The 24,792-nt window shown below is 43.2% G+C and overlaps 1 protein-coding gene across 1 annotated transcript in view; it reads right to left on the bottom strand.

The window, feature by feature from the left end:
• LOC122797127 (ATPase family AAA domain-containing protein 2-like) overlaps positions 1-24,792 on the bottom strand; it is a 176,128-nt gene that overhangs the window by 33,619 nt on the left and 117,717 nt on the right. The window lies entirely within an intron of this gene.

Below are 24,792 nucleotides of genomic sequence, written 5' to 3'. Positions count from 1 at the left end.
GTGCTACCTCAAGACACCCCACAAGCAACACATAAACCACAAAAGCAGTGTGCAAAGCAGTCACAGCCCTTAAGGCCAAATATAACACCAAACATACTTGTCATAGGTGACTCCATAGTCAGACACACTGACGTCCCACTCAACAGGCTGAACAAGGAGAGGGTCACAGTAAGCTGCCTATCAGGTGCTAGAATCCGCCACATAACACAAGCACTCTGGTCACTCCACGGCAAGTACAAATATGACACAGTCATTGTCCATGCTGGTGTGAACGACCTGAGACGTACCTCCCTGGACTACATGAAAAGAGACATAGAGGAGCTCTCTGATTATGTAGCTCAGGCAGGTATGACCCTGACCCTGAGCAGTATCCTTCCTTCACCAAGAATGATGCCACAATATAGAGACAAGATGATCAGCTTTAACAATTGGCTTAATGTCTGGTGTCATTCAAAGGGGATCCAGTGTCTGTCTGCCTGGGATGACATGCTTGACAAGCCACGCTGCTTCAAGGGACGGCTTGCACCTGTCACCCTGGGATTCCGGATATTGGCTAAGGCTCTTGTCACCCCATAGTGCCTTTTTAGGCAAGGCTCAAATTCTAAACCTACCACCCTAGAAAACAAAAATGGGAAGAAACTGAGGGTAATGCTGCTCAATGCCAGAAGTCTAAATCTCAAAATGCACGCACTCGAGGCCCTTCTCAGTATGGAGAACATCGATGTCTGTGCTGTAACTGAAACCTGGTTCAAGGCTCCTGAGAGCACCCGGCACTATTAGGTTTTACCTCATATCATGCGTTCTGGCCCCAAAACCCGGACCACACCACAAAAGGAGGGGTGTATCCATATTCATAAAGGATACCCACACCTCCAGGTTGGTGGCAACGCACTAAGCTTCGGAAACCATCCAGGTGCAACTAACCATAGGCAAAACTGCTCTACAAATTGTAGCATGCTACAGGCCACCCTCTCAAACTCAGGAACCCCACACAGCCTTCCTGAAGACACTGGAGGGTATAAATGTATCTCCAAACACCATCATATTGGGTGACTTCAACTACCCGAATATAGACTGGGAACATTACTCAAGTCCTAACTTTCTAGCCCAACGGTTCCTGGAGTTCATAAATTCAAATGCCATGGAACAGCTAGTCACTGTTCCCACGAGAGGAGAAAATATACTAGATCTCATTATCACAAACATGGGGACAAAATGCTCCACACCGGAAGTATATCCCTCATTGGTGAGATCTGATCATAAACTAATCTCACTGGAAATCCACATCCCGCCCCCACCCCAAACAAAAAAGACCACAGTGAACAACTTCTCTAAAGCAAACTTCACACTACTCGAGACTGGTGTGGTATCCTTCAAGGCCCCTGAGCCAGTGGAAACCACAACCCAAGCTGCGGAAGCCCTTACAAATGCCTTCTATGAACACCTCCAGGACTGCATGGATCAGGCAATCCCAAATAAAACCAAGACTCTTTCCACAAAGGACAAACGTCCAGTCTGGTGGACACCAGCCATTAACAAACTTTACAATAAGAGGAGAAAGCTATTACATGATAGAACAAAATCCATAAAAGGGAAGTCACCCTGATCATTATTAGTAAAAAATACGAGCACTCATAAAATCAACTAAGGCCAATTTTGAGAGAAAATTGCCATGGATTCAAAGGACAATCATAAGGCCTTTTTCAGCTATGTTAGGAACCTGGGTGGAAACTCCCAGATATGCTCAGAATTAGTCCAAAATGATACAAAAATCACTGAACCCACAGACATTGCCAACATACTGGCAGACAGGTTCAGTGCAAACTTCACCCCTCTCCCTAAAGGAGAGATAACTATCCCAGCAGAGTGTAGCCTCCCAGACATCTCAAATGCGCAGGTGAAAGCTGCTCTGTCTAAAGCTAAAAACACAGCATCAATGGGACCGGATGGTGTCCCCGGCTGTGTGCTACACGAGCTAAATGAGGAATTAAACCTGCACATAAGGCAGCTGTTTAATCTCAGCCTTACCACAGGATACGTGCCCAAGGAGTGGCGTACGGCAACTGTGGTCCCACTCCACAAAGGGGTGCCTCACGGACCCTGGTAATTACCGCCCATAAGCTTAACAAGTCTAGTCTGCAAAGCTATGGAGAGGATCATAATGGAGCTCATAAACAAAGATATAGGGGACTTGCAGACATTGGACCCGACCCAGTTTGGCTTCGTCAAGGGCAGATCATGCATTTTGAACTTGGTCGACTTCTTCGAAACAGTCACCAAGGCCATTGATGAGGGAAAGGCAGTCCATACAGCCTACCTTGACCTTGCAAAGGTTTTCGACACAATACCCCACTCGGGTATTGTAGAAAAACCTACCAGCTTAAATGTAAACCCATATGTTACAAGATGGGTTGCAAACTGGCTTAAGGACAGAACCCACAGGGTTAGAGTTGCTGGCGCTATGTCAGACTCCAAGCCAGTCACAAGTGGTGTCCCACAGGGCTCGGTCCTTGGCCCCCTATTGTTCGGCATCTACTTCTCAGAAGTACAGGCCAACATGGGAGGACTTTGGCTGACAAAGTTTGCAGACGACTGCAAACTGGGCGCCATAGTGGAAAGTGCATCGGACACGGATACCCTTCAGAAGGGACTCACGGAAACAGATAGCTGGTGCCAGAGCCATGGCCTGAAGTTAAACGCCAAAAAATGTATAGTCATACCCTTCGGGAAAAACAAGGTAACCCCAAGCTACCATATAGGTGGCAATCCACTAAGCACAGAAGAGGTTATCAGGGACCTGGGGACCCAGGTTGACAGTGGCCTTTCTTTTGACACTCACGTTGCTAAAGTGGTTAGAAAGACCTTCTACATTGCCCACCTGATCATGAAGGGATTCACATCCAGATCTAGTGAGGTCATTGTTCCCCTGTACTCTTCACTTATCAGACCAATGATCGAGTACAATGCCCCATTCGGGATGTATCTCACCCGACATCTGCAGCAATTGGAGAGACCCCAAAAGTTCCTCACCAAAAGGATAAAGGGACTCCAAAATCTGTCATATGCTGCCAGATTGAAGAAACTCCAGCTCTATTCAGTTGCATACCGCCTGCTCAGAGGTGACATGTGCCTGACATACAAGGCCATGTCCAACCCAGAATTAATGGACATGCTCCACCTCAAAAAATCCAAATCCACCAAAACCACTAGAGCAAGCGACTTAAACCTTAGCACGGATATAAATAGGACGTGCTGGAGGGATAGATTTATCACTCAGAGACTCCCTATGCTGTGGAATAAAATCCCGATCCATGTGAGGCAGAGCACCTCGCTGGCTCTGTTCAAGAGAAATCTTGACCTGTGGATGGGAGATCGTAGGTTTATCCCGGGAATCATCTCTGTGTCACTGCTGCACAGAGGCACAACAAACTAATGGGCACAGTATTTTTTCATATAAGGGGTGGCGTAAGCCACAAAAATTTGGGCTAGGCTTATAAATGCCTTAGGGAAGATAGCCTAGTATAAACCTATGAACCTATAACTGACAATCCGGCTGACACAGACATCCTCCAAAAGGGTCTCAGTGAGACAGATATCTGGTGTCAAAACCATGGCCTCAAGCTAAATGCCAAAAAGTACATAGTCATCCCCTTTGGAAAACATATAGTACCCACAAACTACCACATAGGTGGAAGCCCCCTAAATATGGAAGACGTAGTAAGGGATCTGGGGACCCAAGTAGATAGTAACCTCTCCTTTGATAATCACATTGCCAAAGTGGTTAGAAAATCCTTCTAAGTGGCCCACCTAATCACAAAAGGGCTTGTATCCAGATCAAAGGAGGTCATTGTGCCCCTCTACGCATCACTCATCAGACCCATCATAGAGTACAATGCCCCATTTGGGATGTACCTTACAAGACACCTGCAACAGCTGGAAAGACAACAGAAGTACCTCACAAAGAGGATCACTGGCCTCAAACAGATGCCCTATGCAGCTCGACTGAAGAAACTCCAGATGTACTTGGTTGCATACCACCTGCTTAGAGGTGATCTCTGCCTCACATACAAGGCCATGTGCAACCCAGAACTGATGGACATACTCCACCTAAAGAAAACCATATCCCCTCGAGCCACACACTCTAGGGATCTAAACCTCACCACAACAATAAATAGGACAGGCTGCAGGGATAGATTCCTGTCCAAGAAACTTCCCATGCTCTGGAACAGGATTCCAATATACATTAGGCAGAGCTCCTTGCTAACCCTCTTCAAGAGAAACCTTGATGAGTGGATGGGAAACAGAAAGTATACCCCGGGGATCACTTCAATGGATCTGCTGGACAGAGGCACAGGAAACTAATCTAAGGGGGCGGCAAAAGCCAACACTTTCCAGCTAGGCTTATAAATGCCTTTGGGTAGATAGCCTAGTACCTACCTATGAACTCATGTATAAAAATTGTTTTGTCATTTCAGTGAGAGGTTCAGTATTCTGTTTAGGGAGAGTATCCGGAGAGTATTGTACAGTGAGCATAAAGTCTTAACCTGGTGATGAGCATGTGCAGGACCAGGAATCCTTAACATGTTGTTTAAGCAGTGGCTTAAAACTTGTTTGTCTGAGAGCTTTATTTGTGTGGGGATACTATTCCAAAGTTTAGCAATGTATTGGGAGTAGAGCAAGTCTCCTGCAACATTATTTGACTTATTTGTGAGTGGTAAGAATTTGTTACTAGAATGGATGTCCCTTGCTGGACAATAGGGTAGTAATACGTTTTGTAGTGCAGTGCATTTCTCAAGATGATAGGTTCATAGGTTCATACTAGGCTATCTGCCCTAGGGCATTTATAAGCCTAGCCAGAGTGTGTTTGGCTTTCGCCACCCATTTTAAATGAATTTTGCTATGCCCTTTTTCGAGGTTAGTATACTGTGCCTCTGTCTAACAGTGACACAGACGGGATACCCGGGGTAAACCTACTATCTCCCATAGTTAATGAGCATGTGCAGGACCAGGAATCCTTAACATGTTGTTTAAGCAGTGGCTTAAACAGTCACTCACTCATGATGAGTGAGTTTGTGTGCTATACTTAGTTGCAAATATATTAGGCAGTTATGTAGTTAAGGTCAGTTTAATTGCTTTAAGCTATGACAATGGAGGGCCCTTTGAGGGAGATTGGTGGCAAATTTAGCTATTTTATTGTAGCAGAAGGCAAGTTTCTTTCTCTGAGTATTGCTTTAAATTTGTTAGGATAGGAGAAGTGTATAAGAGAGTTAGCAATAAGAAGGTTATAGCTAGAGTTCTTCTTGCAGTATCTGTTAGAAGTTCATTGATCCTATAAAGTGAGCCTAGTTTCTGGTGTGTAATTTAATGGTGTGCAGTATATGCTGCACATTTCTGAGACTGTTGTATATTATAAAGACTAGAAGTTTACTGTGAGTTACAGTTTCAGTAACAGTATTATTTGCTAACTTTATGGTAAAAGATTGCTTTTGATTTTGGCAGTACTTTGAGGTAAAAAGCATTAACTTAGTTTTCTTGGGGTTGAGTAGGAGGTTTGATTCTTTGAGCCAGGTTTCTACAGAGGAGAAAGATTTTTGGATAATGTCAGAGCTTATTTATTGTTGAGGCCACACATATTAATGTTGGACCATCTGCATACTGAGCTAAACTAGCACAGCGAGTGGAGGTGTGGAGGTTATCAGTAAATATATTAAATAGGAGAGGACCCAGGATAGAGCCTTGAGGAACACCTGTAGTAACCGGTTGAAAGGATGAGTAGGTTTGTTGCCATTTAATGGTTTGTTGCCTTCCAGATAGATAACTAAGACACCACAACAATGAGTATTGTGAAAGTCCTATTGAGGAGAGTCGAATGAGCAGTTGCTGGTGCAAGACAGTATCCAATGCCTTTGGCAAGTTTAAGAACATGGTCGACAGAAGCAGACCATTGTTTCTATGTTGGTTTATTACACTGGTAAAATGCAGTAGACCAGTAGTGGTTCTGTGCTGGGGCCTAAAGCCATGTTGTGTTTCTGACAGCAGGTTATTTGAGGTTAGGTACTGCATCAACTGAATATGGATGCATTTCTCTAATATTTTGGAGAAGGTGGACAAAATCCCTACTGGTTTGTAGTTATTATACTCTGCAGAAGTGCCCCTCTTGTGCAGTTTTAGGATGTAGGATTTTTTCCACAGTGATGGAAAAAGAAGTTATGTACTTAGAATAACGTTCCACCTGTGTTGTCGATTTTAATTTTTCCTCAACTGATGGGTTCCGATCCAAACCTCGGATCCAACTAGGCAGTTACTAAAGCTTGTGGTAACCAAAAAACTCTCAAGCTCCTCCCTTACCCATAATGCACCAACCTTAAGCTACCTCAGGTTTTGCTTGCTGATTTTTACCAGAAAGAAATGTTTAAAATGCATACCTATAAGATAAGTAGAATTGCATGTGCTTAGTATAGTAGAAACCATATCTGGAGCTCAGCATCAAGGATATGGATGTTCCTCTACGAGCTCATTCTTCCAGAAGTTTGTAAATAAAAAAGGATGGGGTTGGTAGGTGGGAAGTTGAGGAAGAATGAAAATGGACAACACAGATGGAACATTATGGTAAGTATGTGACTTTTTTATCTGATGTTGTCAATTTTCATTCTATCCTCAACTGATGGGACAGAGTCCCCAGCTACCTATAATCTATGGTGGACTCTAAGGAAGGATATTCCTGAGCACAGCCAAACCTAATGATGCTCTACCCCTTGAGACCAGATATAATTTGTAAGGAGTAATAAAAGTATGAGGAGTAGCCCAAGCTGCTGCTGCACATATGTCATCCATGGACGCTCTGGATTAGAAAACTGAAGAAGTCACTATGGAGCTAGATGAATGAGCTCACATCAGTGTTGATAAGGTAATACCGGATTTGTTATAGATAACTGAAATACAATCAGTTAGCTATCTGGCTATAGTTATTTTGTGCAACTCTTTTTACCAATTTCGGTTCTGCAAAGGAAACAAACAATTGATCTGTTTTTCTGATGTATTTTGTTCTATGTAGGTAAAACATAATTGTCTGTGAACATCCAATAAATATAACATGTATTTGCCCTTTATTGTTTTTTTTAGTTTATTTTTCATTGTTGGATATATTATGTATTTGCCCTTGTTAGCAAATTTACGAAAGAATACTGGCAAATTAATGGATTGATTCATATTAGATTCTGACACAACTTTGGGTAGGAAGGAGGCATTTGTTCACAGCATCACTCTAACCTTGTGAAAGTATGGAGGTTTTGAAGACAATGCTTGAAACTCTGAAATTCATCTAGCAGAGGTAATGCTTACTAGAAAAACAGTTTTCCAAGTAAGATATTTAAGGTTACATTTAGCTAATGGTAAAAAAGGGGGACTCTATTAGTGCCTAGATTACCAAAATGAGATCCCATAGGGTTAATAAGGTCCATAAATGGAGATCTCAAAAGGAGAGAGCCTTGCAATAAAGCTTTGTAAAACTTATGAGAGGCTAATGAAGAACCTTCAAATCCAGTGTGAAAGTTTGATATCGTTGCCAAATTAACTTTAATGGTAAAAGAACTAGCCCCTTTCTTCAAAAAGTAGGGTTAAAAATTCAAGTATGTTATGTTTCGGAGCTGAAAAAGGTTCCACATGATTTTGTTTTCCCCAGTAAACAAATCTTTTCTATTTACTTGAATAAAGTTTTCATATTGAAGGCTTATGAGAAGATAAAAATATATGTTGGAGTGGGGAAGAGAGCATTGTTTGTCTAGCTACTAATGGAATTAGAGAAACCAGGCCATTGGCCTGAGGTTTGATATGTCGGGATGGATCATGTCTGTCGGGTGAGACAGGAGATCTGGAATTAAATCCAGAATCCAAGGTCGGTAAAGTAAGTGAGGCCAAAGGAAGTGAAACCAAATCTGTCAAAGCCAGAAAGGTGCAATGAGGATAAATTTGCTCTTCAACATGGCAGCTTTCTGCAGAAATTTCAGAATTAATGGGATTGGTGGGTAAGCATAAAGTAGACTGTGGGTCAGTTGTGAAATACAGCATCCCTCAGTGATCCCCCCCCCCCCAAGGGAATATTAGGGCAAAGTAGCTGCTGAAGTTGTTGTGTAAAAGAGAAGCAAAAAGACTGCAGCAGGGCTGGCCCCATTGACAAAAAGTAATTTCTGTCACATTCTTGTTGAGAAACCACTTGTGAGGTAGAAGAGTGCACCTGCTCAGTTTGTCTGCTATCACACTGGACTTTCCCAGAATGTGCATTGCTATGACAAGGTGGTTGGATGAGATTGCACATTACCATACTCTGAGTGCTTCTCAACACAAGGGAAAAGATCTGGTCCCACCTTATTTGTTGATGTACCAAACTACTGACATATTGTCCATTTGAATTGCAATTGCCCCTGAAGGTAGAGCATCCTGGAAGGCCTGCAATGCTAGAAGCACTGTTCTCATCTCTAGGACACTGATATGCATATTGGCTGCTTCGGGTGACCAAGTGCCTTGGACCATTTTTCCAAGGAATCCCCCCAACCCCAAATGGGAAGTGTCCGTGGTCACTATGACCTTGAGCTAAGAGGGGATGAATGGACTGCCTTGCAGAACCTGATTTGATTGAATCCTCCACCTGAGATCTCTCTCAGATGTCTGAATGACCTGTATTTGGGTTGACATGAATTGGTAAAGTATCGCCCATTGGGTTGCTAACATCCATTGGAGAATTCTCATATAAAATCTGGCTAAAGGTACTGGTGTTATTGCTGCTGAGATTGATCCTAAAGCCTGAAGGACCAAGTGGGCTGAAATCTTGGAACTGCAGATTACTTTTCTGACCTGTGATCTGATTGTTTGTACTCTTGGGAGAGACAGTGAAGCTAACATTGACTTTGTGCTGAAAACTGCTCCGATAAATTCCAAATTTTGAGTTAGTTCCAGTTGACACTTGTCATTGTTTATGGTTATTCGCCGATGAGAACAAGTTTGGAGAATCTGATTTCTTATCCCAACTGATGCCTGGTCGGGGTAATGAGCCAGTTGTCTAGATATGGAAACACCCAGAATTCTTGCAGTCTCAAATGAGCTGCTACTACTGCCATGGATTTTGCAAACACTCTGGGGGCTGTGGTGAAGCCAAAGGACAGAACTCTATACTGGTAGGGACTGGCTCCCAGCCAGAAGTGTAAGCATCTTCTGGATCATCTGTTCTTCTTTATGTGATAGTATTCATTCTGAAGGTCTATCGAGCACATCCAGCCATCCTTGCCCAGAAAAGGGAGAGTGGACTGAACTGTGACCATGCAAAACTTGGTATGTCAAACTGACTTGTTCAAGTTGCTAAGCCCCTGTTTTCTTTGATACCAAAAAAATTCCAGATTCTATTTGGTCTGGCGGGACTTCTTGGATTACTCTCTTTTTCTAGCAGCTTTTGTATTTGAATTGCTGCTGCTTCCCTCTGACTGGGTGGAACATCAGGGATTTTCCTTGAGATTGGAGCCAGAATGGAAAAGGGTATTATATAGCCTCTGGAAATAATACTCTGCACCCAAGTATTGTTTATTATGTCTCGGCAGGCTCTCTGGTGTAGGGATAACCAACTTCTGATTGCCTCCAGAGGTGGGCAATCGAGCCTCCTTTCAGGAGCGCTGTGGTAGGGTGTGTTGAAGAAACAATCTCTGGACCCCTGGTTTTGCAGGCCTCCACTGCCACAGAGGAGCATCGGCTTTTGGAGTCGCCCCCCCTACCCCTGGGGAAGTTCCTCCATGTGTGTACTGGAAAAGGGCCTTGAGATTTCCTGAACCACCCCATTTGACCACCTCGTTGCTTCCTCGAAAACAATCTCTGAGGGGTTGAAAACATGCACCCAGAGCAGATAGGGTCTTTCCATCCTTCTCACACAAGCATAAAGTTTATTTTACTGTGGGGCCAAACAAGGAAGAGCTTTCAATGGGAGCACTGATGAAAGATGACTTGAAGGGCTCCACAAAATCACATAAGCGCATCCAGGCACTTCTCCTGATGGAAATGCCTGAACCTGCAGCCCTTGAGGTTCCTTTGGCTACATGCAAAATGAGCATCTTGGATGAATTTGAAACAGATTGCAGAGTAGCTAACTGAGAAGTCACCAATTCTTGGACCTCCACAGAAACAGTTCCTGAAAGGGTATTTGAAATTTCCTTGATCAAATCCCTCTATAACCTATTAAAATGAGTGAAATAATTCAGCAAACTTAGGGTGAAGGTGGCAGAAGCATAGGCATGCTTCCCAAACCTATCCATTGTCCTAGGCTCCCTGTTATGGGGATGAACAGTGGGAATCTGTTCGGTAAGTTCCTTTTTGGTGGCTGCCACCATAACCATGGCATCAATGGGTACCCCTTTAGCCCAAAACTCTTTCCCCAAAGGTGGTCCTCTTATCTTATCTGGTCTTCTGGGTATGGGTTCAACAGTGTCAGATTCATTTCACACCCACTGAGAGACCAATTCATTGAGCTTATCAGCAGGTGGAGCAACCCAAGAGGTATTCGGGCCAGTACCAAAAGCCTCCAGGAATATCAACTCCTCAGAAGAAGGGTTGCTGGGGGTCCAACCACCTCTCTGTTTCAGGATCTCAAGGATGTCTCCAAATTAAACATCTTCTAGAGGTGATTGTGGGGATCCTTCACCTTCCTCGAAGTCCATATCCTCCATGACTGACTGTTGTGAAGAGATCAAAGTGCTTCCTCTTATACTTCTTCTTCCTACAGACCTCCTCAGTGGGGTGCTCTAGGGAGGTAACAGAAGAAATTATAATACTCTGCTGGAAAGCTTGAGGGTCTCGGACTGACTTCCCCTGTGGTAAAGAATGATGAGGCTCTAAGCACAGAGGCATCAGGGTAGAAGGTTGATGATCTGAAGAGGCTGGATCCATCCGATCTGCTAGAGTAGAAAATGCCCTCTTCATAACCTCGAAGGCAGATCTCCCTGAAGAGAAAGATGACCCTGGCACCGAGAAGACAAGTTTCTGGGCTGCTGTCCTCCCCCGCTCTGAAAGCAATCTATCCAATGCTGAATGCAGAGATGGCTCTGACAACTTTGGAGTCAACTCCAATGCCTGAGATCCAACAATAAAGCTTCAGCTCCGATAGCCCTAAGGATCCATCTATACCAGAGCACTCAGAGTAAGCTTAGAGTCCAAAGGTAAGAGTATCTTCAAATCTGAGCCAGACAGATCGGGAATGCTTGGATCCAGGGACTCTGAAGCAGCAGTAAGTATCAGAGGAGGAACTTGAAGTGTGGGTGTAGTCAAAAGACAGACTTCCTCACCCAAATGGGTAGGAGCCAATAAGACACCCATCTGAGTTTGCACAGAGCGGCTATTCCAAACCAATCTTTCCACATCGTCCTCCATCAAACTTCTGGAAGAAAGAGTTGAAACAAGAGAGGGGTACTTGGACCGATGATGTTTCAAAAAGGTTGAGGGTACCCTTGAAGGCACCGGATCAATGGACGGTGAATATCTTGTCCTGGGAAGACCTATAGAACTAGAAGCTGTCAGATACAATTACTTTTTTGTCAGATCCGAGGTAGTCAGAGCCACAGTATTTTTGTTTCTGGGATCTGAGGGTGAGGAACCTTTGGATCTAATCGGATCCTATTTGGGCCTTTTCCTAGACCGCTCCAAAACTGGGGTGGGTGAAGTGGATGGTTTCTGAGATGAAGGCTTCAATTCTTTACTTTTGAGGGATTGAGCCCTAGATATTGCCTCTCCAATGCAGATGGTAGTAATGCTTTCAAAACAAGTTTGTTTTTTCATTCAGCTAGAGCCCTAGGACTGAAACCATTGCAGATGAAACAATCCTCTTCTAGATGCAAAGGCCTCAGACAGTAAACACACACAGTGTGGTCATCAGACATAGGTAGTTTGTGGCTACACTTATCATACTTTTTAAACCCAGTGGGGTCTTTTCTGCCATAATACTAGCAACTATAAAGAAGAAAATTTAAGTAAGAACTTTTTTTTTATAAAGACAGAAGATAGGAAGAAAACACTACCAGCGATGGTAATGAAAAGGTTACACCAAGTGTAGAAAGGAAAGGAAATTACTAACAACAGTAATTTAAGTAATACACTCTCTACAATAGTTAAACAGAAAGTTAAGTTAACAACTATGGTATTAGAAGAAATACAATATTGTATAGGACAAGAAATAAAGAAATATAAGAAATATTAGAAAACTATAGAGATTCAGAAGATAACAATAACTTATCTGAAAAAGCTCAAGAGCTAGGTCAACCACGTCTTTCGCAGAAAGCAGCAAATAAGATCTGAGGTAGCTTAGGGTTGGTGCATTATGGGTAAAGGAGGAGCTTGAGAGTTTTTTGGTTACCACAAGCTTTAGAAAAGGCCAAGTCAGATCCGAAGTTTGGATCAGAACCCATCATTTGAGGATAGAATAAAAATTGACAACATTAGATCATATATTTCTGCTATGGACCTATTAGTATGGACACAGGCAAGGCTATGACTTCTGCTGCCATTTTTAGGTAGTCTGATGGTACTTGGTCTACAACTATGGTGGTAGTTTTTAGTTTCAGGAGCAACTTCATAATGAGGAAAGTGGGTACTGTACTAAAACTGAAGGGCTGTAGATGGTTTTGGTTGGACAGGGGTAGAGAAAGGAGGTCACATGTACTAGTGTCTAAGAACCATAATACTGATTGTATAAAGTAGGAATTAAACTGTGTGGAGATAGAGTTTCATATTGTCTGTTTAGGAGAGGGAGTGGTGGTCTTGCCTGGGTGGAGTAATTTATTTAGTGATAACCAAAACATTTTGGATTGTTTTGATGTTTGTCTTGTAGGTTTGTACAGTATGTTTGCTGGTCCTGTTTGACATGGAGTTTTGCAAGGTTTCTAAGATGCTCAAATTGCTGGAAGGCATTTTGAGTTCTATTTGTATACTAATTTTTCCAGACTTTATCCCTTTTAAGCATGAGTTTTTTTTTTTTTTTTTTTTTTTTGTCAATCATGTTGCGAGGGGTTGGACTTTACTCTTTTAATAAGTACTGGTGCTAGATTATTTAAGATCTGTAAGAATACATTATTAAACTGTACTACAGCAGTATATAGAAGCATCTAAATACATTCCAGTTGTATTGTTTTAGTGTTTCATTGAAAATATCTTTCCTGAAACTGGTTGTAATTTGTATTTGATTATAGATAATATGCTTATCTATGTTACGGTGACTTCTAATGGATTATGTTGGTATGTGGTCATTTATGCTATCTCACAGGCAGCCTACTTTTGCCAGTTTGTATGGTTTGTTTGTAAGAATCCAGTCTAATGTTGACTGTCTCCCTAACGTTTTATTGATTCTTGCGGGTGTGGTTATTAATTGTTTGAAGTTGCATACGTTTATGAATTCAGTGGAGGTAGTGGAAGTTATGAGTTGTCAGTTTATATTTAAGTCTCCAAGTATTTATAGTTTCATGGTTAATTTGTTTGAATATCCAGTGCAGGATGTTTTCAGCAGTATCAATATTATTCCCTGATGATGCATACAGTTTTCCTATTGTTCATCTTTTAAGAGTGTTATTAGAAGTTCAGCATTGCTAAATTTGGCTATTTCCTGGGGGAGTAAGGAGATGGTTACGGAATTTTTATAGATGATTGCTCTAGCATCTGCACACTTGTATTGTCTGTCATAACTAAGTATATTGTATCCTGGTGGTAATCTCATTATTCTTTATTTCTTTTTTTAAACAGGTTTCAGTAGGTGTGACTATATCAGGTGTGTATGTGGTGAGGTAGGCATGTATGTCATGGATTTTACTACACATAATTCTTAGGTTCATATTTAGTAAGATGAGTTTGGGTTCCGTTTTTTGTTGACAGGTGTGATGATAGAAGGTACTGCCAGCCATCTCAGGAGAATTGGGGCAGTGGATGTATGACTTGTGCAAGCACAGCTACCTGGAATTCTATAAACAATTATATGCCACTTGTATATCAAACTGATTTCTACAGATGCTTGTGCAGAAAATGTATTTGTGAGGTTTGCTTGTGTTTAAATGTATCAACAGTGCACACTGTTGGAATGAAAAGAAAAGTGTTTTAAATTAGTTAAATTTATATATTTTAATAGTGGATACTGGGACATCAGATGTTAACCAACTAGCTTACTTTAGGAAAAATAAGGGAAATGTACATGAGCTGTTAAACCATTAAAACGTCATCACACAGTGCTGAATAGGGCCAGAGATGGTGGTCTGGAAGAAGCCTGTATTCATTAGCTCAACAAAAATATGGAAGCCCCAGGCACTACCATAAACATTTAGATGTGTATTGTGGCCATCTATGCTAAATTGCTGTCTCAGCTTCAAAGGGGGATACTATGAGAACCTAAAGTCAAGTGACCAGATGAGATTTTTCTGCAAGCCATCTTGGATATTATATTTTACATGGAGTAACCTCTGAGTATTGAGTATTCTGTTTTGGGGAACCTGACCTGAAAGACTGCTCATGTATTTCACTGTGCTTTGCTCTATCAAGTAAGTTATTAGGAAATAGTAATTATCCCAGATTCAGTCAGGAATAGAGTGAAGCTTAGTTTAGAGATTGTTTTTCTTTATTTGTATCAGTCTATCCATCAATGTTATTTTCAATATTTCCATGTGATTTGAACTCTATGGTTTACTGTAAATATATATTTACAGCCTTTGATATGGTGAACCACATTCAACTCCTCCATACATTAAAAAAACTATCACTCAGCAATTCCACGCTGAAATGGTTCCAATCCTACCTGTCCAATAGGCAACAGGCTGTTCTATGGCAGGACAAATTATCTACATGCCTACCTGTTACACTTGGAGTTCCCCAAGGATCTATTCTTGGCCCTCTTCTCTTCACCATCTTTGTTAATGACCTGCCCACAATCACCCCCCATGCCACATGCATTCAATATGCAGATGATTCGACTATCATCAGCACTGCCTCCAACCTGGCAGACCTCACTGCTTCAACCCAAGACACCTTCAACCTAATAGAAAAATGGTTCTCAAGTCGACAACTAGTTCTCAACCCCAACAAAACAAAACTACTTACTTTCTCACCCACTAACAAGACTCTTCCCCCCCACCTTCTCTATTACATCCTCCAATGGAATCACTATATCACCAGAAGCTCACACAAAGCTATTAGGTGTTACCATTGATAACTCCCTTAAATTTGACACCCATTTCAATCTTACCATCAAAACCGTCAATAAAAAGCTTGGCTCTCTCTATAAAGTAAAACACTTTCTCACTCCTCACGCTAAAATTACAATTGCCAGCACACACCTACTATCAACTCTTTCTATGCCTCCCCCCTCTTTACAAACCTAAACAAGACAACCCTTAACAAACTTGCTTCTTGTTACAATCACATAGCTAGATTTGCCACAAATTCCACCTTTAGAACGCACCACTGCACTAACTTGAAGCAACTAGGGTGGTTAGAGTTTTCCAGCCAACTCCATTTCAACCAACTCAAAACGGCTCACCAGATACTGTATCACCCAGAGAAAACACCAGCTCTGAAAAACATCATTCACCCCTATATTAACCTGCAATCTTTACGCTCCTCCAATAAGATCTTAGCTCAAACTATCAAAGCCAATAATTCTGCTGGGGATTCTCTATTCTCAAACTTTGCAGGTAAAATGTGAAACTCCCTACCGACCATGCTCACCTCAGAACCCTCACTCCTACAATTCAAAAAAAAGCTTAAACCCCATCTCAATACTCTCTGGCAATGTCCCTGTTCCAAACCTGATTAACCACTATCATTTACCCTTCTCTTACCTCACTATCCTTAACCGCTTTTTAACAAGGCGCCTCGCCTTTGTAACTGACCTATGTTTTTTTATATGCTGCTGTTGTTTTTTTCCCCAAGATGTGATGTATCTTTATATTGTATTTAGAACTCAACTATCTTCCTTTTTTTGCATCAACAATGTTCATATGTCTGTTATGCATAGCCAAAAAGGGACCCTGGCTTTCGTCACCCAAGAAAATTATTTTCCCGTGTCCCTGTCGAGCAGAACCACAGAGGTGATCCCCGGGGTGAATTTCCTATTTCCCACCCAAACATCGAGATGTTTCTTGAAAAGTGCTAATGAGGAGCTTTGTTTGATATAGAAAGGTAGTTTGTTCCAGAGTATGGGAAGTCTCTAGGACATGAATCTATCCCTCCAGCATGTTCTGTTTATTGTGGTGACAAGGTTAAGGTCCCTAGAGAGTGTAGCTCAGAGGGACTGGGATTTCTTTAAGTGGTGCATGTCCAGCAGCTCTGGGTTTGACGTAGCTTTGTATGTTATGCAGAGATCGTCTCTGAGTAGGCGATATGCGACAGAGTAAAGCTGGAGTTTTTTTAGATGGACTATGCAGGACATCTGTTTGAGGCCGGTAATCCTCTTTGTGAGGTATTTCTGCGGCCTTTCCAGTTGATGTAGATGTCCTGTGAGGTACATACTAAAAGGGGAGTTGTACTCTATAATGGTTTAATGAGTGTCGAGTAGAGCGGAACAATGACCTCTTTTTTCCTGGATGAGAAACCCTTTGTGATGAGGTGTGCCACATAGAAGAATTTCCTGACTACTGTGACAATGTGATTATCAAAGGAGAGACTACTGTCCACCTGTATCCCAAGGTCTCTTATTGCACTTTCAGTGTTAAGTAGACTACCACCTATGTGATAGCTCACAGGTACACAGTTTTTACCAAAGGGGATGATAGTGCACTTTTTGGCATTGAGCTTGAGGCCATGGCTTTGACACCAGCCATCTGTCTGAGTGAGGTCCTTTTGTAAGATGTCCACATCGTTAGGAGTTTCAATTATGGCTCCTAGTTTGCAGACATCTGCGAACTTCATTAGCCAAGGACCTTCTGTGTTAGCCTGTACTTCAGAAAAGTAGATACCAAACAGGAGAGGACCCAGGAATAAATCCTGTGGTACTCCACTTGTCACTGGTCTGAAGTCAGATTTGTAGTCTGCTACTTTCACAGTGTGGGTTCTGTCAGTGAGCCAGTTGGCAACCCATCTTGTGACCTAGGGATTTATACCTAGTTTAGTGAGTTTATCTATAATTCCAGAGTGGGGGATGGTGTCAAAAGCCTTGGAGAGATCTAGATAGGCTGTGTGAACTACCCTACCCTCATTTATGGCTTTGGTGACTGCTTCAAATAAGTCAATCAGGTTTAGGAGACATGATCTGCCTTTTACAAACCCGAACTGGATGGGGTCCACAGTTTGGAGATTACCAATGTCTTTGTTTATAAGTTCCATGATGATACGTTCCATGGCCTTGCAGAACAGGCTCGTTAGACTAATGGGGCAGTAGTTCCCAGGATCCATGGTGGCTCCCTCTTTGTGAAGTGAGATGACCATCGCTGTGCACCATTTAGTGGGCACAAAGCCTGAGGTGAGGCTATGATTGAACATGGTGTTTAGGTGGGGTGCCAGTTCATTCTGTAGTTCATGCCGAACGCAGCCTGGGATGTTGTCAGGTTCCATGGATGCTGTGTTCTTGGCTTTGGAGAGTGTGGTTTTTACCTGTACAGCCGTGATTAGAGGAACTTTGCATTCTGCCGGTATAGAGATGGGACCTTTAGGGGGTAGGGGGGGGGGGTAAAGTTAGCACTGAACCTATCTGCCAGGATTTTGGCAATATCACTTGGTTCTGTATATTTAGTGTCATTGTGCTGTAAGTCAGAGCAGATCTGAGTGCTGCCATTGAGATTCTTGACATAGCTATAGAATGCTTTGTGGTTGTCTTTAGAATCAGTGGCGATTTTTTTTTTTCATAACTAGCTTTGGAGGATTTTATGAGGGATCGCAGCTTCTTACTGAGGCTGACTGGGGAGTTCTTCCCGTCACGGGATTTTACTCTTTTTTGTAATGGTTTCTTTCTTCTGTTGTAGAGTTTGCTTATGGCAGGGGACCACCAGATTGGCTTCCTTTTTTTGGAGGATAGCATCTTTGTTCTGTTAGGGATAGCATGATCCATGCACTCGTGTAAGTGCTTATAAAGTGCATTTGTGTAGGATTCAGCAGTCGTACCTCTACTGTCCGTCTGCATGAGTGTTGTGAAGTTTGCCACTTCTGTCTTAAGAAGTGTGAAGTTGGCTTTGGAGAATTTTTTTACGGTGGTTTCCCTAATGGGGTGGGGGGGTGGGAGTGGGACATGGATGTCTAGGCTGATTAGCTTGTGGTCAGATCTGACCAACAAGAAATTGATCTCTGATGTGGAACACCAGTCGCCCATGTTGGTAATGACCAGGTCTAGGATATTGCTGCCCCTGGTGGGGGTGTGGATAAGTTGATCCAAAGCATTGGAATTTATGAATTCCAGAAAACATTGAGCAAAAGAGCTGGTACATGAGGCATTTTTCCCAGTTAATTGTGGGGTAGTTGAAATTGCCCATTATTAAAGTGTTGGGTTGTACCCTAATATTTTCCAGTGTATCAAGAAATGAGGAGTGGGAATCCTGGGGCATGGTGGGGGATCTGTAGCAAGTTATATATTTAAAACTTTTATTGTATCTGGTCCTTTTAGAAAGTACTTAACCTTTGAGAGTGCTTATATTTGTTTGGTGACACTGAGTGGGCCACTCTAGAAGGCCTAGGTGTCTTGGTCAGCTAATACCATTTGTATTTTTATTAATATTACACAGCATAATTGGACACCCTTTGTTAAGGGCCTTAGAGTAGTTAACTGTGGAGTGTCTGGTGGAGGTGATAACTACCTTATACTCTGTGCAGAAGGGAACACAGCAGGTAGACATGTGCCAGCCTGTGAAAAATCAAATCTAACACTGTGTGTGTGTGTGTGTGTGTGTGTGTGTCAGCTCCTTAGAGCAGGGACACCAACCACTTGACTTACAGAGAGGGTACTGGAGGTCTTGGCTTGAACACTCAGCTGAGGACCTAACACTGCAGCTGTACCTGTGGGGAGTCTTACTCGGGACCTGGAGGGAGACAAATAGGGAGATCCAGACCCTGGACTGAGTGTATTCCCTCTGTGCTCTTAAGGGAAATTGGGTTTGATGCAGAGAGGTCTGCATCTGGAAATACTGAGTGTATGCATTTGTATTCAAAGTGCTGGTCCCTCTCCAGTGTCTGTGGTGAGGATTCAGGCTCCTTGATTACTTGCTCAGTGTGGGGATGTCACATACTGGTGGCAGTGCTGGGATAGTAATTGAACTCCTATAGCCTGTAAGCAGTTGTCACTAAAAAGGTGTACTTCCAAGCAGCCACAAAATAGACATTCAGAGTTTCATATCACAATAGTTTTATTTATTTCCTTTTTGTTAGCTTACTTAGTCAGGGAGAGCAGGCAAGAATGTCAACAGAGGATTAGGGCAAGCTGACAAGGAACCAGCTGGCTGAGATATGACAAGCCAAAGGACAGTTGCATGCCAACCTGACCAAAGGGGAACTGGTTGCAGCCTTAATCTCAGCTGCAGTACAGACCAGCAACAAGGAAGACAACCTGTCTGGCATTGGGGATGTACAGCTCTCAGAAACCAGGCAGCTGAACTTTTCCTTAGAGGACTTAAAAATCCATCTGGAGTTACAGAGACTTGAACTGGAGGTCAAACGTTTGGAACTACTATTATCAGAATGACTGTGGCGATTGAAGGCTGAAGAAAATGAGACACTGCGGCATTTGGAGGCCAAAGAAAATGACACACTGTGGCATCTGGATGCCGAAGAAAAAGAGAAGTAGCATCAACATAAGGTGGAGATGCTGACTCTTCACCAGGGTCATGAAGGTAATGGGGAAGGGAATAATCATACCCCAGAAGCAATAAATGTCAGTAATTTCTTCCATAATTTACAGAGGGTGATAATTTTGACAGTTTTATTCATATATTTGAAAGGATATATCAACATTGTAAGCTTGATCAAGTGCTCTGGGCACAGTTCCTGACCCCCTTACTCCATGGTAAAGCAGTAACTGTCATTTCTAAATTGCCTGATACTGACTGCTTAAACTAGTCTACAGTTAAACATATTTACTGGAATATTTTAAGTTAACACCTGAAGCTTAAAAAAGGTTCATGAGCATAGACACAAGGCAGATGAAAGTGTATGGGATTATATTGCTGTTAAGCACTTATTTTCACAGGTGGATGAGTGCTTGTCAGGTCACCACTTTTCAAGGGCTGGCAGACCTTTTGGTGAGGGAACAAGCCCTTACCTCTTTGTCTGAGGACAAGAGAATCTGGTTGCCAGACAGGGAATGTAACTCTGTAGATGAGAAGGGGAAAAAGAGGATTTCTACTTAGCAAGCAGGGCATCACTGCATAGAAAAAATTACCCAGTGCTGCACATGGATATAAGGCAGCCCATGGTGGACAGCCTAAAGCACCCCATCAAAGTCTGCCAGTAACAGGGGAAGCCACTAGTTCAGGTACACAGCCAGGCTCAAGGGTTAAATGTTTTAAATGTAACTAGTGGGGCCATGTAGCATATAGATGTCCATGGAGGCAAGGTGGGGAACAAAAGGTGGGGGAGCCAGCAAGTGGGGATAACAGAATGCCAGTGGTAAGTTTTCTGGAGACTACAGGGGTACCAAACTACCACCAGAGTTTGGTGGATGGAAAATGGACCACTGCCGAGAGAGACACAGCCTCTGGTATAACCATTGTAAAGCATGCAATGGTTAAAGAGGAGCAGTACTTGCTTGGGCAGTCCACTCCAGTCAGAGATTTAGGAGGGATCCTATTCCAAATCCCTTTGGCCAGGGTTCACCTTGACTGGGAGGGTGGAAAAGGAAGTAAGCAAGTAGGTGTGTTTGAGGATATCCTTGCAGATGTCTTGATAGGGAATGATTTTGATAATGCAGTACTTTATGTGCATGCAGTGACATGCAGTTAGGCTTGGAGACAGACATGTGGATCTGATAGCATGGGGAGACCCAGACAGACCACAACCCTGAAGCCAAGAATGGTAATGTGACTAATTCAGGGAGGGAGCTACCCTGTAGCAGTGAGCCTGAAGATAAGCCATGGCTGCTGGTAGGTACTGATGTTCCCTTGGACAGGGTGACTGCAAGCGGCAGAGGTGAGTGGTAGTACCCAGGATGACAGTGAGACACCACTGTCAGAAGACACCAGACTTCCTGTGGAAGGGGAGCTGGGAAAAGTCAAAAGACAGAGTTGAGACAGGCTCAGTTCTCAAACTTTACATTATAAGGCTTGAGGGAGGTAGCCAGGAAGGTGCCTGATTCTCACAGAAAAGGGGAGTCTGTATACTGAAACAAAGGGTTACTGTAGAGGAAGTGGACCCCTGAGGCAGGGCTAGAAGAGAAGGCAATGCAGCAGTCTGTAATACCCAGAGCCTACCATCTGGCATTTCTAGCCATTCCCCACGACATTCCTTTTGCAGGTTATATGGGCATAAAGAATACCAAGAGATGTATTATGCAGAATCTTTATTAGCCTGGGATTGCCAGGGATGTAACTGGGTACTGCAGGACCTGTGAGCAGTGCTAAAAAGTAACCAAGGCAGGAGATAAGGAGAAAGCTCTTTTGATGCCTTTGCCTGTGACCGAGGAACCATTTCAGAGGGTAGCTATGGATATTGTCAGGCTCTGAGTACCTCAAGTTCCACAGGGAAGAAGTATATCCTAGTGATAGCAGATTATGCTACTAAATACCTTGTGACAGTAGCATTGTCCTCCATCCAGGCAGAGAAGGTGCCAAATGCTTTGCTAAAGATTTTCAGCAGTGTAGGTTTCCCAAGAGAAATACTGACTGACAGAGGTGCCAAGATCATGTCAGACCTGCTGGCTTGTCTGTGGAAGAGTTGTGGGGTGAAGCACCGAAAGACATCCCAAGACTATCCCCAGACTAATTGTTTTGTGGAGAGGTTAAACTCTACACTAAAGACCATGCTACTGGCATTTGCAGGCCAATTTAAGAGAGAGGGGGACAAATATTGGCCCCATCTATTGTTTATTTACAGAGAGGTACCCCAAGAATCTACAGGTTTTTCAGCAGTTAAGTTGCTGTATTGTACAGGGTGAGGGGACCTTTAGATTTAATTTGTGATGAGTGGGAGGGTGAGTATGAATCCCACAAGGAGTGTGTTATGGCATATGTCCTAAGCCTCAGGACAAGGCTTAAGGAGCTCATAGGTTTGGCCCAGGAGAATCTGAATGGAGCCCAACAGCAGAGAAAGGTCTGGTATGACAGGAATGCTTGAGCCAGAGAGTATGCTGTGGGACAGCAGGAGCTGGTGCTCATTCATTACAGACACAATAAGCTGCAGGCAGCTTGGGAGGGACCCTTCAAAGTGGTAAGGAAGGTCAGTGATGTTAAATACATGGTAGAACTGCTAGGCAGGAGGTGGGGACACAAATTGTACCATGTTAACATGACAAAGCCTTACTATGATAGGGAAGCCCTAATGCTGAGTATTTGCAGTGGATGGTAGGAGGAGTCTGAGGGAGAGCTAGTAACTGATCTCTTTAGTGAGGCTCGGACTGACAACTCAGTGGAAGGGGTATCAATGTCCCAGTGGCTACCCCCTACCCAGGTTCGAGAAATCCGAGCAATGTTACAGGAGTTTGGGGACATGTTCACTGGGAAACCAGGGTACACCCACCTGGTGCAGCACTATGTGGATGCAGGGCCCCAAAGACCTATCAAGCAGGCCCACTTACAGGGTGCCTGAATGAGTCAGGGTGCCTGAATGAGTCAGACAGACTCTGAGGAAGGCGATACAGGAGATGTTGAAAATGGGAGTAATCCAGAAGTCCAGCAGTCCCTGGGCCTCCCCAGTGGTGCTGGCACCAAAGAAGGATGGCAGTACCAGGTTCTTTGTGGACTACAGAAGACTACATAGCCACACAGAATCAGATGCCTACCACATTCCTAGGACAGATGAAGCCTTAGAGAAGCTAGGTGGGGCTAAGTACCTGACCACTACTGATCTAACCAAGGGCTACTGGCAGGTGTCTTCTTCTCCAAAGCTAGAGAGAGGTCAGCCTTTGTGATGTCTTTCGGCTTGTATGAGTTCACGAAAATGCCCTTTGGGATGAAAAATGCCCCAGAGACTTTCCAGAGGCTGGTAGATCATAGGAGCAGGAGGTTATGCCCTTGCTTACCTGGATGATACTGCCATCTTTCAGCCATTCCTGGCAACAGCACCTTCAGCATGTCAGGGAGGTGCTGGGCAGGCTGCAAAGGGCAGGGTTAACAATTAATCTCAGTAAATGTCAGGTGGGCATGGCAGAGGTCTCCTACTTGGGACACAGAGTGGGAAGTGGGAAGATCAGACCAAACCCTGCCAAAGTGGAAGCCATTCATGCATGGCCTGCCCCTGTAACCAAAATACAGGTGAGGGCATTCTTAGGGACAGCAGGGTACTATAGAAAGTTTGTTCCCAATTATAGTACAATAGCTGCTCCTCTCATAGATCTGAGAAGGAAAAACGGGCCAGATAAGGTAATGTGGACCCCAGTATGTGAGCAGACATTCCAGTAGCTTAAGGAGCTTTGGGAGGACCCCCCCCCCTGTGTTAACCAGTCTAGATTACAGCAAATAATTTGTTGTGCACATGGATGCTTCAACCCATGGGATGGGGGCTGTACTTAGCTAGATTTCCTCAGAAGGAGAAGAGCACCCAGTGGTATATCTCAGCCATAGACTCCAACCCAGGAAAGAATTATATGTAGCTGCAGAAAATTAATGTCTAACTATAGTATGTGAACTGCAGAAACATCAGCCATATCTGTATGGAAGGAAATTCACTGTAATTACAGACCACAATCCTTTAACATGGCTACATAGAGCCAGCCAGGAAAATGCCTAGTTATTATGGTGGAGCTTAGGAGTGTAGGCATATGAGAGGACAGTACAACAACGTAGTCTAGTTAGAAATGCCAACACTGATGGGCTCTCAAGACAGAGAATGGGGTAACATATTCCAGACAGGCTTATTTCTCTCAAGCCATATTTCTCAAACTAGCTTGAGTCTTCAAGGGGGGGGGGGTGAGTTGTGACAATAGAAGGTACTGCCAGCCATCTCAGGAGAAGTAGGGCAGTGGATGTATGACTTTTGCCAGCACAGCAAGCTGGAATTTTGTTAATAATTATATGTCATTTGTATATCAAAATGATTTGCACAGATGCTTTGTGCTGTAAATGTATTTGTGAGGTTTGGTTGTGATAAAATATATCAACCGTGCACCCTGCTGGAGTGAAAACCAATGTAAATGTATTACTGTAACTGAATTAAATGCATAAGTTTTAAAAGAGGATACTGGGACAGCAGAGTTTTACCAGCTAGCTTACTTTAAGAAAATAAGGGAAATGTAAATCAGCTGTCACCCCAGAGTGCTGAACAGGACCACAGACAATGGGTCTTGAAGTGTCCTTTGTTCATTAGCTCACCAAAAAGTGGGGAAGCCCCAGGCACTGCCATAAACATTTAGATGTGTATTGTAGCCGTCTATGCTAAACTCCTGTCTGAGCTTCAAAGGGGAATACTATGAAAACCTAGAGTCAGGTGACCAGATGAGGTCATTCTGCAAGCCATCTTGGATATTATATTTTACAGGGAGTAATCTCCGAGTATATGGTATTCTGTTTTGGGGAAACTGACTAGAAAGACTGCTCATATATTTCACTGTACCTTGCTCTATCAAGTAGGTTATTAGGGAATAGCAATTCTCCTAGATTAAGTCAGGAATAGAGTGAAGCTTAGTTTAGAGATTGTTTTTCTTTATGTGTATGCATCTGT

Source organism: Protopterus annectens, chromosome 3.part0 (genome assembly GCF_019279795.1).
Source record: "Protopterus annectens isolate FY-2018-M chromosome 3.part0, PAN1.0, whole genome shotgun sequence".
Classification (NCBI taxonomy): domain Eukaryota; kingdom Metazoa; phylum Chordata; order Ceratodontiformes; family Protopteridae; genus Protopterus; species Protopterus annectens.
The sequence above is the reverse complement of the archived record's forward strand: the minus strand, read 5'-3'. Positions and strand labels throughout refer to the sequence as shown.